At 42.3% G+C, this 17,577-nt stretch overlaps 1 long non-coding RNA gene across 1 annotated transcript in view; it reads right to left on the bottom strand.

The window, feature by feature from the left end:
• Positions 1-1,211: 1,211 nt before the first annotated feature.
• Positions 1,212-17,577, bottom strand: part of LOC310996746 — a 31,061-nt gene continuing 14,695 nt past the window's right edge. Inside the window, exons 2-3 of the long non-coding RNA XR_014595911.1 lie at positions 3,255-3,337; positions 1,212-1,280 (exon numbers count right to left, since the gene is read on the bottom strand). This is a non-coding gene — a long non-coding RNA (uncharacterized lncRNA). The remainder of the gene's footprint in view (positions 1,281-3,254; positions 3,338-17,577) is intronic.

The following is a 17,577-nucleotide window of genomic DNA, read 5'->3' as shown; positions in this document are numbered from 1 at the left end:
GAGGAGAATTTATGAGCAAGGTCTGACCCAGCAGCCTGGTATCATTTAGCTGGTAAGTGATAACATTACTGCTGCAGCAGTGGTTAGTTTAATGGTCAATAAATCAACTGGTTGTAGCGTAGCCACGATACAAAAGAACTAAGAGCCATTGGATGTGACGAGTAATGTCAGGAATATGCATCAAAGAGACAGCAGAAAAATAATGTTAGGGTGACGGGAGGGGTGGGGTTGGATGTTAGGGTTGTAAAGTGCTTTTCCTAATCTTTCAACTCCTGTTCAACCTTCACATCTAATTGCATTAGATACTAATATCTATTATGGAATTTGATGATGACACCTTTATTCAAAATCAATGTATTTCATATGAATAACAGTACTAATAGTTAATTGGCAGGCTTTGCAAATTCTTCATAGTTTATTCATTCATTATACTGTATAGTAACTTATTATGTATATACTTTGCTTTAAATATTTTTTTATTACATATTTTAGTGGTAAAGGTGTGTTTTCAGGCTATCATTACATTCACTACATTATTGCTACTGCTTCTGAATGTACTTGTGCTGGTTATTAATAGAGGTGGAGGGAAGAAAGTCGATACAGCATAGTATTGCAATGTTTTGTATGGCAATATTGTATCGATATACAGATGTCAAGTATCTGAATGGACTAATAAGTTTATCTTACTAGAAAAAACAGGTGTTGACAAGTTTTTATTTGGAGACCTCAAAAAAGCTAATAAATCACAATATACCGCAGCATATTACATTTTTTTTTGTAGTATATTTTTGGGGCTTTTTCGCCTTTAAAGCCCCTGAACAGACTTTTCCTTTAGTGTTGATTTTAGCGGCCCCTGTGGACGAAAGTGGCGGAATGAAGACTGCATTTCCCACTGTCATGAAGACGTTTGTCTGGCCGGCGTGTCTAGATAGGACGTTTGGAAACGTCGGAAAGAAGACGGGAGTTTCTTTTTTTTTTTAAGCAGCGTAATGTATCTATTCGTATCATTTCGTCAGTGGTCCGACCCGACCATGCCTTCCAGAGGTATAGAATTAGACTACTTAGAAATAGCGTAGCTTCACACTGATGGGCTCATTTGCTGTTGTAGGTAACAGAGACACATCAGCAGAAACCAGAGACTTTTGCATATCCAGTTAAAAGCTCCGTACAGGGGCTTTAATTGATAGCACAGTTGAGGGAGAGACAGGAAATGGGGAGGCAGAGAGTGGGAATGACATGCAGGAAAGGGCTGCCCAATGTGGGATTCGAACTGGGGCCACCTTTATTATTAAAGCAGAAGTAAGCGGAATGTTTGTGTTAAAGGGATAGTTCGGGTTTTTTGATATGAATCTATATGGCATCCCCATCATCAGTTACGTGCTGTGACGGTGACTTTCCCCGGACTGTGTCCCGTGAGCGGAGTTCCGGCCTGGTTTCGGTGCTGGCGAATGTAGTCCGGCTAGTTGGCTGGGGTCACGAAAATAAAGCGTTTTTCTTCTCAAAACAATATGCATTCAAAAGAGTGATACATTTGCATCACAAAACCGTTGTCCACGAAAAAGTCTGACCTCGCAATCGCTTGGCGCTATTTTCTCTCCCTCCGTATCACTGCGCGCTGCCGCCTGTAGACGGCTGTGCGCGTTTCTATCAGCTGTTTCACTGAGTTTACTGCTCGGATAGTTCACATAAACATTTCTGATTATGACACAAGTGATGAAGCCATCCCTTGTTTTAGCACAGAGCTAAAGGGAGAGCTTTATGAACCTGATGTGATGCTGAACCTCGTCAGATGGAGTTAGGTAAAGAGGTGGGTGATCGTTGCAGCGCAGTTCATGGTGGAAGATCAGACCTACAAACATACACAGACAGACAGCGTGCATCACCTGCACCGGACGGTGCTGCTGGAAAAAAAAGAAAGAAAAAAAAAGAACGGCACTACTCTCCAGCCAGCTGACGTGCAGCTCACCTGCGGCTCACCTGCAGCTGTCAGAGGAGCCTCAGATCTTCCATAACGGACTGCGCTGCATTACTGATCATCACCCTGTCCGTCACAGCTACAGCTGTGGTCTAACTTCAGCTTGTCACTTCCCTGTCCCTCCTCTCTCTGTCTGCTCGTTTTAACTCCATCTGACGAGGTTCAGCATCACATCAGGTTCATAAAGCTCTCTCTTTAGCTCTGTGCTAAAACAAGGGATGGCTTCATCACTTGTGTCATAATCAGAAATGTTTATGTGAACTATCCGAGCAGTAAACTCAGTGAAACAGCTGATAGAAACGCGCACGGCCGTCTACAGGCGGCAGCGCGCAGTGATACGGAGGGAGAGAAAATAGCGCCAAGCGATTGCGAGGTCAGACTTTTTCGTGGACAACGGTTTTGTGATGCAAATGTATCACTCTTTTGAATGCATATTGTTTTGAGAAGAAAAACGCTTTATTTTCGTGACCCCAGCCAACTAGCCGGACTACATTCGTCAGCACCGAAACCAGGCCGGAACTCCGCTCACGGGACACAGTCCGGGGAAAGTCACCGTCACAGCACGTAACTGATGATGGGGATGCCATATAGATTCATATCAAAAAACCCGAACTATCCCTTTAATATGAGTCTTAAATAGTTATATCTTCCGACAGCAATCACTTATATAATGTGTTTGGTCCGAAACACGGGTCTGTCAGTCACTCTGCTCTGCTGTAAGCCGAGGAGAAAACTTTCCTTGTATCCTACAACCTTTATCCAATGAGGAGAGAGAACGGCATAAAGGGGCGGTCCTCTCTGTGTGTGCAGCCAAGGGATGCGCGTGAATGTGGTGACGTAGGGACGAGGGCGGGGACTGCTAACTCCATCGGCTGACAAGAAGTTAGCCAAAACCACCGGATCGCTTACTTCTGCTTTAAACAGTAATTATGGTGTTTTTATATTTCTATTCAGTATGCAGGCATTGAGCCTGATGTATGTGCAGACCAATGAGACAATCTTGACGTCTACATAGCCAGCATTAGAAAATCCGGCTGAACTGGATAATGGATTTCTCTTCATTCTGTCCGTTTCCCTGATGGACTGAGAGCCTCATGATTCAATTTCAAACATGACTGAAGTTCCCACATTGTTCGCTTTTTATGAAACAGTTTGCAAATGGCATACAGTCTCAGAGTAGCAAAACTGCATTTCACAGGGCTTTACAGATAAATGTCGTCTGGTTAATAGGCTATTTCATGAATGCATTTGAGTGAGTGTTCACATGCTCCACACTCACTGTGGTGATTGGCAGGCGGTCCCAGCTCTCTTGATCCAAATCTGCTCAGTAGAGACAGTCCAGAAGGTGTCTCAGTTGCCTGACTGGAAGGATTAAAGAAGACACCAAACACAAATCTGAGATCTGTTCATTACAGCTCCTCTGATAAAATGCAAATATGGATGTGAGTTATGCAAGTTGAACCGAGAGAGAGAGAGAGAGAGAGAGAGTGCCTGAAAATTGTCCAGGTTGTTAAACAGTGCAGACACAATGAGTGAGTTGCATTAAATCATCTGGATAATAAACTGTTCAGATCATTAAGTAAATTCTTGATTACATGACAGTCCAGTCAGCGCTGGACAGGTTTATAATTTACATCCAGAATATTTTCCATGTTCTTTCACCTGACATCCAGAGCAGCAAATCATAACGCATGGGTGTTAAAAGTTTAGGCCTTAAACATCCTCAACACCTGCCTCCTTTAATGTAGACACCAATTTAACCTTCACATTTGAGATGCATTGTACGCTGCAGCTCAAGGACACTGATTTATTCAACATTAGTGTTATAAGCCTCATGAAGGGTTCTGGTTACTGATGAACCTGAATAATTGTGACAGCACTGAAGTACATTTATCATTTACCATCTTGTTCTTGCTCTATCTCAGCCTTCTGCCTATCTTTGTCAGTCAAGGGTGTGCAGTTTATTATGAACAGAATAATGGAAATGACATCCACATAGGAACAATGTTAACTGTCAAATATACACATCCTTAATATTGTCAGGATTTTGTTATCGGTCAAGTAACTCTGATATGTTTTTTCCAGAACATTTTTCCCCAATATAACAAAACTGAAAAGCTAAAAGGCTAAAAAGAGCAATCAGTGAGGCTGTGCATGATTGTGAACTTTGAACAACCCAGTTATTGATACTTTTTTTACATGCCGCACTATTATGTTCTGTGTGATGGACTGCTATCAGGTATGAAGTTATCGACTTTACTATGAAATGGGATAGGCTGATAATATATAATCATCATCAGAATAGTCTGCTTTCAATTTTGACACATAAATTGACAATAAAGAGTTGCTGTTCCATATTGTGCTTGTATCTTCACATGTCTAGTGTTTGCCTTTCCATAGCAGATACACAGTATTGGAAACTAGGAAAACAAAAAGAATCCTAAAAAGCACAACTGCAACGTTCATAACGCTTCTTTTACTTTTATATTAATGTGCATGCTGTGGTGTTACCAGTGTTAGATTGCACAAGGATTGGAGCCATGCAGGAGATACTCCATGGCACATAGCCTACTGTACAGACTGCTGCAAACAAGCTGTTGAACACCACTGTGTTCAGACAATCAGAGTGGATAATCCTGCTGTTGCTGCAGGTAAAACTCAGCCCAGGCAACACTGACAAAAAGGGCATCCACTATTGAGCCATACTAGGTACGGTATTAAAAAGAAGACATTTTAATAAAAAGAAGAAGCAGCTGGAAGGACGTCTGTTGTGAATTTCAACCCGAGACACCCATAAAGAGCTGGAAATGAGTTCCCAGTATGACAGTTGTATCCACCAGAAAAAAAAATATTGTAAAAGTGAGTGAAATTGGATTCCATTCAGTTAAATTCAATTCATATAGCTGAGAATCATAACATACATTATTGAGGGCACTATACAGGGTAAGGTATAAATACCTTATTTTATTACAGTGAGGTTCACACAAAAAGCAAGCACTTGGCAACAGTGGGGAGGAAAATCTCCCTTTTAGCAGGAAGCAACGTCACAATAAATTAGAAAATTACTGTGATAACTCTGGTGCTGTCAAAATATTTTTTCATATTGGAGGAATTAAAAAGATCAGCGCGAGGAGGAAGCAGCGACTCTGTGGGAGACTGGATGTCTTCATAAGGGAATGGAAACATAATAATCCCAACCCTAGCTCTTATTGACCCACTTCCTTGACCCCAGTATTATGTAAAATAATGGAAGGGCTGGTAAGAGACTGACTGGAACAGAAGCTTGAAAAAAGGGATTACTTTGTGCCATGTCAGAGCTGTAAAGGCACAACCCTCGACAATAGACTCTATCCTGAACCTATACTGATATTGAAAATACAAAAAAATAAGATGTGGAGTCAGGTTTTCCTGACAGAAAAAAAGTATGTAAAAGTATGGAAGTTGGGGTTAAGGAATGAGGGCTATCATTGAAAGGTCATTAAGGCAGGATCAACGCCTATGATCAGCATCCCTGTTGACTGGTTGAAGCTGTTGCTTGTCTGGTGGTAGGTAATGAATGGCCCTCTGAAAGAGAAAATATATACTTGGGTTTTCTCCCCATGCAGCATTAATGAAAAAGATTTGATTCATCACATCTACTCTGAAATTATTCAGAGAACTCTCAATATTCATGCTGAATTTCTTTTACAGGGTCAATACAGGTGAGTTGGAAGTGAGCTATCTGAGGAACCTGAGGTGGAGAACGGTACCCCCAGGGGAGTATTATAATCCTTATCCTTTTTAACATTTTAGTTAATGGAATATTTAGTAGAGAAGGAAAAGAACATGGTCTTTCATTATCTTGACGCAATGGCCAACCTCTCTTCCAGGCCGCCTGGAAGCAAAAGGAGGAACCTCTTCAAAGAGCTGTGGATAAGATGGGCCAGTGATTGGGGGCTTCACAATTTCCACAGACAAAACAAAAGGTATTTGGATATGAAACAAAACTGCAAATCAGAATCTGCATCAGACTCCTGAATAAGTCAAAAACTTAACATTTCTCAGATGGAAGTGTGAAAAAATAACAAATGTTCAGAGATGTGTAGCAGATTCTGACTGGGAGGCTGACAGAGAGTCAATGATGCTGATTTATAGAGCGATGACTAGATCAGTTATTGATTATGGCTGCTTGGCTTAGTTGTGAGGCATTCTGCACTCCAGTTCATTGGTAATAGAGATGGGAGAGATGCCCTTGGAATCAGAAACTTGACAAAATAAAAAAGGACATCCTTGATGAACATTGGGAGCTGCTGGAAAGGCCAAAGCAAACAGGAAATGTGGAATTTGCAGATTAGGCGCGTTTTCCACTGCAGGAACTTTGGGGTAATTTCATGGGGCTGGGGCTGTTGGTGCTTGTCTCCACGGCAGAAACCGCCCCATCATCAGGAACTTTTACAGGGCATAGGTACTCGGATTGGCCCCAAAAAACTCCCAGATGGGGCTTGAGGTTTACTCTGTGCTGACTGGTCAGACTCAAAAAAGAAGGATGACGCCAAGAGAAAGCCCTGAAAAAAGTTTTAAAAACCCAGCATTATTTAAAAAGACGTCTACACGGGCGGAAAAAAAAGAGAATAAGTCAGTAAAAGACATATGATAGTAGTAGTAAATACGTGTGATGAGTGGACAGACAACTATGCAATCACGCGATTATGGGACGATAAAAACAACATTTTGAAAACCCAGTAACATTAGAAAGTGCCGGCCGATAGCAAGACCCTGAGTGAGTTCTACTCCATTGCTTGTATCTGTGTAAAGCTGAATTGGCATTACCTCTTTTCCAACGGTTCACAGCCATTTCACAATATTTACTGGTGACTGATGAACACAAAGAAAAGCAAAGGCTGAGTGAGGATGTGTCTGTCAGAGCCGAACAGGTCCACAGTGAATGGGTTTGTTGGACAATGCTGACCCTCGCTTCTTGTTGATTATTGAGGGGAAGAAAAAGCCAATTCCCACATAATGACCTGAATGCTAAGTGTTGCAGTCCAATAGCTCTAATCCATGGACACTATCTGTACCATCTAAGCCATGTCATCTGGTTGCCATATGGAGACTGTAATTTCAAAGTAAGTGGAGGGCATATGATGAGTTTCCAGCTCTGTAATCGCTTTCACTCAGCTTTGTCACTGGTTAGCTCCAGTTTTGGTCCAGCTATGAGCAGTTGGCAGGCACAAAAATGAGGTGTACCTCATTGCTTAATTGGCTTTCCTATCAGAAAAGTCTTGGGGCTTTAAGTTTGGTTGACTGGCACCAAGAGAAGAAGGGACAAGCTGCTTAACTTGTTGGCCAGAGAAGAAAGCTGCCGACTGGTTAACTGATTCAGAAAAGAGGTCAGGCCAGCTGTCTGATTAGACACTCTTGTAGGGCCTTCCACAGGCAGTCATGTACTGCCCGGACGTGGACGCACTAAATCACCAGTGAACACCAGCCAGTAACCAAAACAGGCACATTACAAAAGACAATTGATGTGATGAGAACACAGGCTACAGCCCAATCACCAAATGGATCAAATGAAAAATACGAAAAAATCCAGGTTTTTATTTCCCCCAGTTGAGTTTTCCCCTCAAGGTGTTTACAAAGTTGTGTACATGTTCAGTAAGTTACTGGTGTTGCCTTTTAATTGGTGTGCAACAAATCCCCCTGAAGTCCTCATATAACTTGTATGTGCCTTGAAGCAATGTTCTCATTGTGTCCTCAGCTGGCTTTCCTCTATATAGCCATGTGTACCCCATAAACACTCTGCAGATTTTAGCCTGGGGCTTTCCTTAATAGACACATCCCTTTACAACCTACGTTTAACTTCTATGAAAGTGCATTGTATCGTATTGGTCACTGAGGACAGATTTTTCACTGTAAAGTAGTGTGACCTGGCTATTACACTCAGAATATACTGGAACCAGAGACTGCTGTACCAAAGTATAAATCTATTTACAATACCTGAGATGAAAGGCTGTTCTCCATTCAACTGCCGGCAAGGGAGTTTTGCCAGGAGGCCTCAATGTGGGGCCTTATAAAGAGCGATGGAGTGCATTGCGCATTTGATATATAAATCCAGTCAAACGTGAAATGAACAAGCCAAGGAAATAAACAATGACAGGCTACTCTGCAAAACAAGGAAGCCTAGTGTATAGCGTAATAAATAGAACAAGAAAATTTCTCGCAAAAACATATTTGGACAAATTATGAATCAACAATCACTATACATAGACACATTTAAATCAAATCAAAACTGTGTACACCACTCAAAGTTGTCTTTTTCACAGCACGCTGATGTGAATCAAACCCCACAGTAAAATCACTGCACCACTCAGTCCCACCCTTTTATCACAGCAAGACACTCCCAAGAGAAATTAAACAGAAAATGGCCCATTCAATTAGCAGGAAGTACACTAAAATCTCATAAACAACTCATAAAAGAGAGAAACAGTGGTTGGCTCCTCTACAGTCACATCTGTTAAAAAATAAAATAAATAACACACAACACTTAATGAAAGACATACAAAAGTAAATATTATACCAAGCTCAACTTGAGCACACTATAACTCCTGTAGACAAATAGGTGACATGAATCAATATACAGAACAATGTCAATAGCATTAAAGGGACTAAAAAGCTCTTTCTAAAACCACTTGACACTGGTTGTACAAACCTCGTTTCTAGGCTAAACATGCAGGTCTTAAAATACTTGTCCAAACATAGAGAATCTTATAAATGGGACATTTTAAAGGTGTACAGAAATGGCCGTTTTTCCTGTTTGTCGCGCCGAGTTGTCACAAGCTGCAACACGAGTTTACCCGAGTAAGGAAAACGAATTTGATTGGTCGTTATCGAGCGGGCAGGATATTCAAAGCTTGGGGCGTGACCGAGCTCCGTGTGTGTGTGCGTGTCTCAGACGTTTGATTGACGGATGACGGATCCAATATCAGTGGCTGATGAATCGTGTACAGGCTGACGTATAATCCGTGCGCCTGCATTATCCAATGCGGAAAAAAAAAATACACACTTTCATCCCGGATTTACTCAAAAATAGAATTTTGCACAAAGTTTGGCCTACATCGTCTGAAAGATGAGTTATCACATTAATTTTATGATCCAGAGTGGGCTCAAATTCAGTTTTCTCTTCTGTACACCTTTAAGAATTATTTACAAATCTTTAACCAGATACTATAAGCTAAAGGAATATATTACATTAGAATAATACTTGTAAACATTGAATTAAAAAAATATAAAGCATCTACTAAATTAAACACTCTATATAGCTAGATAGCTAAGCATAAACTGTTGAAATCAGTTTCAGTTTCAGTAAACTTTATTGTCAATCACACAATGTAACCGACAGTTACACAGGGGATCGAAATTACGTTTTAGTTAGTTAAGTACAGTACAGAGTATGTAGCTTTAGAGAACACAGATGTAAAGTAATTGTGGAGGCAGATACTAAGTAGGATTGTGATGAGGGTTGTCAGTGGTTTTCAGGTATACGTATATATTGGCCACTTATTCGCACTAAACAAACTCCTATTATCATCTGTTGTTATTGGTGTCTCTCTCTCTCTCTCCTCCCTCTCTCTCTCTTCCCCCACTCCCAGTTTCTCTTCTCAAACCCAACCAGCGAAGGCAAACAAACGACCCCTCCCACCCTGAGCCAAGTGGTGTTCAAAATTTCTTCCTGTTAAAAGGGAGTTTTTCCTTCCCCTCTACTGCCAAGTGCTTGCTCTTTGTGTGGACTGTTGAGTTTCTCTCTGTAATAAAGTAAGGTCTTGACCTCACCCTGTAAAGTGCTTTGAGATAATGTGTATTATGATTGGCGCTATACAAATAAATTGAATTGAATTGAAGTATTCACAGAGAGCAACTGAGAATCTAAAGGAGACAAAAGAGTAAGAGAGACAAGGAGAGAGGGAGGCACCGCCACGGCATTTGTGTCCTTGAGGGAGCAAACAAACAGTGATGCAGTGGTTTTCATAAAGTTTATAGTAACTTTATCAGCAGAGCAACATGGACTATCCCATATGTGTGCTGTATAACAAGTTGGGCCACTACATCTTAGATCACCACCCCATTCATGGTCTCACACATTGATACCCATTGTACATAATAGTTTAACAGGCTATCAAAGTTAACAAACTAATGATGATGTATTAATGCATTGTTTCTTTGGTGTGTGATTATCACTGTTCTGTTCGACCCATAGTTTGAATCAGTTGCCAGAAAGGAATCAGCTCACAGTTGCAAGCTAAACCATCTCCTATAATGGTCATCACTCAGATGTCACCAAAAAACAAAAATCACAAAACCAAGGCTAAGGAAATCAATATAGCACAATTGCAATATTAATTAATTAAAACACCATTAGTCATGTTAAAATCCTTTAAATGATCAAGATAATCTGAGCCCATTTCAGCATATCATGTGTTCTCAAAGTGTTATGTAGCGTGAGCAAAACACACACTATTTGATCTAGCAGTGGAGCCTTTACCATGTGTTTTAATAAAACTGAAAAAAAAACTGGCACTGAAAAAATAAGGTTAGACTCAATTTCTGATATTGTGACAAAAGCCCAGATGTGTTAGATAACTGAGGAGACTCAAGACTCAGTGAAGAGTCGCACCCAGATTTTCCATCAATTCATTTTCTTACAATAGATTTGATACAAGGGGAAAAGACAAGCCAAAACCTGTAAAAAATGTACTACCTTTGACGATGATGTCAGTGAGTGGGCTTGTGTGCGTCTCTGTGTTAGATGTACTCTGCCCCTGTTGCAATAAAACAACTCATCAGACACTAACTATACATCAACAGCAGACGTCAGACTAGCCATAACCATGCTACTGGCTACAGACAGCTAAAGGCATTTGATAAATTATTTAGTATTGGCTCTTTTTGTATATGATTCAGCTACCTTGATCTTCTTCACATCTATAATGTCAGTTGATTGCAAAGAGTAAAATATGTGATTAATACAAATCCCCACAATACTATTTACACCAATTATCTTAGATATTGAAGACCATTACATAGATCTAACTTGATGTCTAGTTCGCTACAGCTGTGGAACAGAGTTGACATTAGCCTTGGCCCCTAACGTTTGATCATCAGAGTCAGTGATGGTGACTCTGTGCGCTACATGCAGAAACAGCAGCACCTCCATCAGACATTCAAAAGTGTTGGAGCAATATCCAAGGCATGGATAAAAATGGTAATACATTCATCTTTTCCAAAGATGGATGTGATCATGTAGAAAAGAAAAATGCCTTGCAGCGAGTGATAGCAGGGGGTCCATAAGGACTGGATTCAGAGAGGAGTTGGTGAAAAGCATGTCAAATAGACATTAAAAGCATCAAGACCAGTGCCTGCACCATGGGGCAGAGAAAAACTCAGTCTGAAAAGAGGGGAAAAAAACTTTATAATTGATGCCACTGCCCCCGTGTTCAAACAAACAGATGTTTCATTTCAGACCACTTATCATTGGGTGATGGAAAAAGTGAGCAGAAAAAGTGATCTTTCTTCAGCAGTAGAATGGACAGAAAATGAAAAAAGATTCACAGCTTTGATTACTGCTGTGCAGAAAATGTGAGAAGTGCAGTATAAGCTCTTATTTCACTAAATTCCCTTGCAAATACATTAGTTCAGATTGTTGTCTGAATGATATATTGTACTTTATGTTTCATTAAGACTGTGGACAAACTCACGGAGGCCTTGACTATGATATATAGAAACTGTTATATTGATTGTGCTTATGGTACAGTCCAACTGAAAAACAACTTGTCCAGGGTTCGTCAGGAATTTCTCAATTTATTTAGCTTATCGTCCAACAATAGCTTGCTTCCTCAGTGCAACTTAGAGCAAGACTGATGTCCCAGTTTTCCATTTGAATAGTAGTTGAACAGTAGTTCGAGGCTATCCAGAATTCCCTTTCACAGCCACTCCAAAAACTCATCCACCAACACCAACTTCTTCACCCCTACCTTTTGTCACGCTACCTATAGGACACACTACTCCTGTGCTGCAGTGACATAAATTGGACATAAATTGTGAGGTGCAGAATATGGATGTAATTCCAAGGGATACTGGGCTTCTGTTCAATAACGGCACTCCTCTCTCATCCTGTGCCTGAAGCTACAGTGAGTAAGGCTATGTGATGTGCATGCATACTTAATGTTTCCCACTTCAGTTACCACCTGAACATTCACCTGTTCACCAGAGCTGCTGCTCCCCAGCACTTCTTTATTGTGGATCAAATGACAACCACATACAGTATCAGTAGACACATTTCTAATATTGTTGTTTTGCTAAAAATGTATGTGTGTGTGTGTGTGTCTTTACAAGCATACTGAATACACAAGACTGCCCTACAGTATAAGAAATCCTTCCATAGGTTGTCATTGGAGGCGGAGGAGGCCGTGGTGGATGGATGGGTCTAATACAAGAAGCCTCTGTTCGTTTTCCTATGTGATCTATAAAAGTCGTATTTTTCGGGGTTTATTTCTCCAAACAACCTCCAAACACTCCATTATCCCTTACGTAGTTGACAAAATACGACAAAAACATACAAAAACACAACAAAAATAAAGCAAAGAAGAGCTACCAGACTTTGCCGCTCCCAGTTGAAGTGCATGTTCTGGAATAATAGTCAGCATTGTTCCAAATATGATCATTCTACAAGTTTGAATTTAGCTGTGTCTCAATTCAGCGGCTGCAGCCAGAGGACCCAGCCTACGCCGTCTACGGTGGAAACGGCTTCGGAGGCACCTCCGAAGGCTGCGTTAACCGTCGGTAAATGAGACAGTCTAGCCTTTGGTGCATTTCCTGATTGCGTCAGAATGTACACAACGTCCTAACATGTAAACAATGTCCTAACGTTAAACATTTGAAAGTGGCGCTTGCAATGGCTCTTCTGTTCCTCTGCTCCTCACCTGTGCAGCCAGCAGAGCCCAGCACAGCGGGCAACCACGCATCCAAGCCGGCTGCAGAGCGGGGGTACGGTGCAGAGCCGCTAACGTTCGATGGCATGCTAGGTTGCTAATAACAACAACAGCGCGCAAAAAATCTTGGGATACGGGAGGCCACGAAGGATAGGTGCGGTGCGTCCTCCTAGAACTGGCAAAGGAAGGCTGCATTCATCGGCCGCATTTGGAGCAGCCGTTGAATTAAATTGAATTGAAACAGGCCTAGATGCGACGCGAAGCCTCCGGATATCTAGCCTGCTCTGGTCCAAGGATAAACAAAGGATCCTTAAAACAGATGAGGAGATCAGGACCCGTTGGAAAGAACATTTTGAGGAGCTTCTAAACCAAAGAACAGTTGATGATGAGGTCTGTGGTGTTTAAGAGAAAAACACAGCAAATGTTAAAATAAGTTTAAAAGGGTGTCAGGTTAGACAGCGCCCTGCTGTTCAAGGTGTTGCACACTATGTCCCTTAGAGGGCGCTAGAAGTATGTAGTAAAGAGTGTCACGGGGTTTCCTCCTCAGGTCAGTGAGGGGTGCTTTCGATGTTCATGTCCACCTGCCTGCATGCTAATAAATGGCTGCTGCCTGCTAGCACTCCTGGTCATCGTTCTTCACCTCCTTTCCCACACAGTCTGACGACAAGGTCCTTGACAGAATCCCACAGCGTCCCATGAAGGCGGGTATGATCCACCAAGTCTGTTGGAGGTTCATGATGCCATCTCAATGCTGCAGAACAACAAAGGTGGCGGTCCTGATGGGATTCCAGCTGAAATCCTGAAGGCCGGAGGACATACAGTATGCATGCTCTCATCCTCAAGATCTGGGACCCACAGACCTCAGAGATGCACTTGTTGTCATCCTGTTCAAAAAGGGGGACAAGGCAGACAGTGGAAACTACAGAGGAATCTCTCTCCTCTCCACAACTGGAAAGATTATCGCCCGCACTCTCTTCAAGAGGCTCCATCCGCTATCTGAAGAACTCCTCCCTGAGTCCCAGTGTGGTTTACGTCCTGCCCGTGGTACAGCTGACATGATCTTCATAGCCTGACAGCTACAAGAATGCAAGGAACAAAAACAACCACTATTCATGGCTTTTATCGATCTGACTAAAGCCTTCGACTCTGTGAACCGCCAGGTCCTCTGGAAAATTCTGTTGAAGTATGGATGTCCAGAAAAATACATAAGGGTTCTGAGGCTCCTATGATGGCATGTCAGCAACAGTCCTCTGCAATGGGAATGAGACCGAAGCTTTCAAGGTAGAGACCAGTGTCAAACAAGGATGCATCATTGCCCCCTCTCTGTTAGCAATTTTCATCGCAGCCATCCTCCACCTAATCAGCCACAGTCTCCCCCTTGGAGTCCAGATCATCTATAGAACAGATGGCAAGCTCTTCAACATAAACCATTTCAAAGCCAAGTCCAAGATCACATCCATCATGGAGTTGCAATAGATAACAATGTCATCGTAGCCCACACAGAGGAAGATCTTCAGTGCATACTTAATGTCTTCACCAGGGCATACAAGTCACTTGGCTTGGCTATACACATAAGGAAGACCAAGGTTCTCCATCAGCCGTCATCAGATTCTTCCACACTCGAAAATGTGGACCACTTCCCCATGGGAAGTCAACTCTCCTACAAGGCAGACATTGATAGCAAGATACACCATCACATCTGCTGTGCCAGAGGGGCCTTCGCAAAGCTCTGGAGAAGGGTGTTTGAAAACTCCAACCTGCTAGCAAAGTCCAAGCTTCTGCTCTACATAGCAGTTGTCCTGCCCACTGGAGTTTTACCACCAGAGGTGCCTGCGCAGAATCTTGGACATCTCCTGGAAAGACAAGCGCACCAACTGCAGTATACTTGAGGAAGCACACATCAACAGCATTGCCACCATTGTCATCAAGCACCAGGTGAGATGGGTTGGTCATGTTGTTTGAATGTCTGACATACGCCTTCCAAAAAAGTCCTCTATTCTGAACTAAGGACTGGCCAGCGAGCTCCTGGAAGTCAGAAAAAGAGATTTAAGTACATCATTCGGATGAAATTCCACAAAGACAATGCTTCCTGTGAAGACCTTGCTAAAAACAAAAGCGCATGGAGGAACACTTTACATGAGGGAGCCAAGATCCACGAGGAAGATCTTTACCAGGCTGCCAGAGCCAAGCCACAGCTACGAAAAGAGATGCTGCCCACCAAACAGGCTCGTCCACATCCCACTCCCAGCACATCACTAAAGTGCTCACATTGCCCAAAAGTGTGCAGTTCCAGAATTGGCCTCTTCAGCTATATGAGGATACACAAGAAGAACCCCCCAGGAGCACCATCATACTCGACTCCGAGTGATTGCCGGTCACTTCATTGTGCACAGCACCTGTTTTTTCAAGATCGGATTGAGTGGTTAATGCAGAGTTTGGATTTATTTTCAATATGTTTTGCTTTTTTTCGCAAAACAATCCAGATTCCACTTGTCTCATTGTCGCTCAGAAAAAAGTGCAGGTCCACAGTCTGGTGCACACAGTCCAACATCAATTGGCCATAGGCTGGTGAAATGAAATGTAATTTTATAACCTTAAAGGGATAGTTCACCCTAGAATGATATTTCGCTCATTATCTACTAGTGTTGTCACGATACCAACATTTTGGTACCGGTATCGGTACCAACATGTTTTTCGATACTTTTCGGTACTTTTCCACATAAAAAGAGAACACAAAAAATGTCATTATTGGCTTTATTTTAATAGAAAAATTTTGGACCATAAAACAGGAAATCAGTAAACAGTTACTGCTGCTGCAGGATTAACATTCCATCTATATTAATCTGAACTCTTCCTAAATTAAAAAATGTCTGTTTAAAAATGAACATCAACTTGTTTTCTTTGCATTATTTGAGGTCTGAAAACACTGCATCTTTTTTTGTTATTTTGACCAGTTGTAATTTTTGGGAGAAATTGTTATCAGTAGTTTATAGAATGAAACACAAATGTTCATGTTACTCAAACATACACCTATTGTTTCCCATATGTAGACCAAATTGATTCTGTTCCCCCCACCCCCATCAACGCAATATCGTTCCGTTAATTCATCTTTGCGTAGCGCTGCTTCGCCGTGCTCACTCACTCACTCACAGAGAGAGAGAGAGAGAGAGAGAGAGAGAGAGAGAGAGAGAGAGAGAGACAGAGAGACAGAGAGACAGAGAGAGCATGCAGCCAGTGGTGATCCGCGGTAAAAACAAAACTTATTAACGAGGCTGTGGCGGCCGTCTCTCTCTCGCGCGCGGCGCACACACACACAAACACAGGCACATGGACAGGTGGCGCTGTAACGGTAATGATAAAAAGCACCTTGCTTCGTTTGTGGCTCGCTCACTCGCTCCTCGCGGCTCAAATTACAATGCGGCGACTTCACGCGGCGACGTCACCGCTGCTGGCGGCGCAGAATGAAAGTACCGGTCCCATCTAAGCGCAGTATGGTACCGTTTTAAATGCGTTAGTACCCCGGTACCAATCTAGTACCGGTATACCGTGCAACCCTATTATCTACTCACCCTCATGTTGACTAAGGGCTGGAAGAATTATCAGAGTCCACCGTCCCTTCTCTGAGTTACAGGGGGTCTCGGCGTAGCAGTGAATTTCAATGCAACGGTTGCAAAGGGACACCGGAGCTCTTCGTAAAAAAACACACACAAAAAAACATCCAAATACCTCCATGATGCTCGTATGTAATGTCCGTCTTGTGCTGAAGCCCCAAATTGCGTAATTGTCCCAAAAAAAAATTAAATAAGTCTATATTTTAAGCTTGTTTGTAGCGGAAGCTTCTCGTCTTCTTCTTCTTCTCCTCTTCCTGGTCCGTCCAAATATCGCGTGATTTGCGCCGGCGTCAGTGCAGTTACTGCGAATCACGCGATATTTGGACGGACCAGGAAGAGGAGAAGAAGAAGAAGACGAGAAGCTTCCGCTACAAACAAGCTTAAAATATAGACTTATTTAATTTTTTTTCGGGACAATTACGCAATTTGGGGCTTCAGCACAAGACGGACATTACATACGAGCATCATGGAGGTATTTGGATGTTTTTTTGTGTGTGTTTTTTTACGAAGAGCTCCGGTGTCCCTTTGCAACCGTTGCATTGAAATTCACTGCTACGCCAAGACCCCCTGTAACTAAGAGAAGGGACGGTGGACTCTGATAATTCTTCCAGCCCTTAGTCAACATGAGGGTGAGTAGATAATGAGCGAAATATCATTCTAGGGTGAACTATCCCTTTAATCCTTAGAGGAAATGTAATCTGGAAGCTAGTCTGTGCATTACGCCAGGTTCACACCGGACGCGGAAGCGCCGTGAAGCGAAGCGGCCGCGGAAATCGCGCGCGAGCCGCGTCCCTCCAGTTCACACCAGACGCTGATTTCTCCACGGCGGTCGCGAGCGCCTCTGCTCCTGTTGTTCACTCACATTCAGAGCTGTGTTTTTTACATCATGGATAAGTAAATAACCTCATATAATTATAACACCATGTGCTGTGTGTCACACAACTCCCTGTCTCCCTTCACTTCCAAGATTAATTTCACGTCCTCCTTCACTTTACAACAACTCGTCTCTGCCTCTCTCTCTCTCTCT

The sequence above is a fragment of the Trachurus trachurus genome (genome assembly GCF_905171665.1).
Source record: "Trachurus trachurus genome assembly, chromosome: 14".
In the NCBI taxonomy this organism is placed as follows: domain Eukaryota; kingdom Metazoa; phylum Chordata; class Actinopteri; order Carangiformes; family Carangidae; genus Trachurus; species Trachurus trachurus.
The sequence above is the reverse complement of the archived record's forward strand: the minus strand, read 5'-3'. Positions and strand labels throughout refer to the sequence as shown.